Raw genomic sequence first — 2,137 nt, 5'->3', positions numbered from 1 at the left:
GTCATGAACCAAGCACTTCGACCTTTCATTGGTAAGTTCGTTGTTGTTTATTTTGATGACATCTTGGTCTTTAGCAATGATTTGCAAAGTCATTTGGAGCACTTGGAGGCTGTTCTTCTTGTTCTTCGTCGAGAGGAGTTGTTCGCGGCTAGACAGAAATGTGTTTTTGGGGCAGAACAAGTTTTATTTTTGGGCTATGTGGTGTCTAAGCGTGGTCTCGAAGTTGATCCTAGCAATGTCGAAGCTATTAAGTCATGGCCTACCCCAACTACAATTAGTGATGTGCGCAGCTTTCATGGACTTGCGTCCTTTTACCGCCGGTTTGTTCATCATTTTAGCAACATTGCAGCACCTCTTACTGACTGTATGAAAGGTTCGTTGTTTGTGTGGACTTCCGCGGCTAATGAGGCGTTTGTGACTTTGAAAGACAAGCTTACATCGACAAAGGTTTTAGCGTTGCCGGATTTTGCTATGGTGTTTGAACTGCATTGTGATGCTTGCAAGTTGGGTATTGGAGCGGTGTTGAGTCAACAAGGTCGTCCAATTGCATTTTTCAGTGAGAAAATCTCTGGTTCCCGTGTTCGCTATAGCACTTACGACGTAGAGTTTTATGCAACTGTTCAAGCAGTGAAGCACTGGCGACATTATCTTTTTCATCAAGAGTTTATCCTTTACACAGATCATGACGCATTGAAGCATTTGGGCAGTCAAGATAAGATTTCCTTACGTCATGCTTCATGGATTGCGTTTTTGCAGCAGTTCACGTTTGTCATCAAACATCAATCAGGACGTTCCAATAAGGTGGCTGATGCTTTGAGTCGTCGTCATGCTCTTCTTACGTCTCATCACGTGTCAGTTCCGGGGTTTGCTGTTTTTGTTGAAATGTATCAGCATGATCCTTATTTTGGTCGCATTTGGTCTGCTTTGAAGGCTGGGATTAAGTCCTCTTATGTTTTGGTTGATGGGTTTGTCTTTCGAGACAATCGTTTGTGTGTGCCTTCTTGCAGTTTACGCCTCCAACTTATCAAGGAACTTCATGGTGAAGGTCATGTTGGTCGTGATCGCACACTTCAGTTGGTTGCGGATTCTTATTTTTGGCCGTCCTTACGTCGTGATGTTGCTCGTTTTGTGGAACGTTGTGTGGTTTGTCAGAAATCAAAGGGTCATGCCTCCAATAGTGGTCTTTACATGCCTCTTCCGGTTCCTACCCAACCTTGGACAGATATTAGTATGGATTTTGTCTTGGGTTTGCCTCGTACTCAACGCGGTAATGATTCAATTTTTGTGGTCGTCGATCGCTTCTCTAAAATGGCCCATTTCATTCCTTGTAAGAAGACAACGGATGCGGTTCAGGTGGCTGTTTTATTTTTCAGAGAAATATATCGTCTTCACGGGCTTCCTTGCTCCATTGTCTCAGACCGGGATTCACGTTTTCTGAGTCATTTTTGGCGGTCTCTGTGGCGTTTGCTCCGTACTAGCCTCGACATGAGTTCTGCTTATCATCCACAGTCTGACGGTCAAACGGAGGTGACAAACCGGTCTTTGGGTGACATGTTACGCTGTTTGGTGGGTGACAATATCAAGTCGTGGGATTCAGTTTTGTGTCAAGCTGAGTTTGCTCATAATCATGCCGTTAACCGGAGTACCAAGTTCAGTCCTTTTCGGATAGTCTATGGTGTCGTTCCTCGTGGTCCTGTTGACCTTCATGTTGCACCGGATGTCTCGCGAGACCACGGCCAAGCTTTGGATTTCGTCGCTGACCTTGCTTTTCTCCATGCTCAGGTTCATGATAATCTCCAAGTCTCGTCTGCAAAATACAAAGCTGTTGCAGATCGTCATCGGCGTCACGTCACTTTTCGTGTTGGTGATTTTGTGTGGGCTGTGTTGACACGTGATCGTTTTCCGGCGGGAACTTATAACAAACTAAAGTCTCGCAAGATTGGTCCCCTCGAAGTTGTGGAGAAGATTAATGCTAACGCGTATCGTGTTCTTCTTCCCCTTGATATACATTGTTCGGATGTCTTCAATGTCAAGCATCTTGTTCCGTATGTTGCTCATGATACTGCTGACGATTCGAGGTCGAATCTTTCTCTCCCCGGGTGACCTGATGCAGGGTGCTTATTATTTTTAGGACTTA

Source organism: Camelina sativa, chromosome 7 (assembly GCF_000633955.1).
Source record: "Camelina sativa cultivar DH55 chromosome 7, Cs, whole genome shotgun sequence".
Classification (NCBI taxonomy): Eukaryota; Viridiplantae; Streptophyta; class Magnoliopsida; order Brassicales; family Brassicaceae; genus Camelina; species Camelina sativa.
This window is presented reverse-complemented; position numbering follows the sequence as displayed.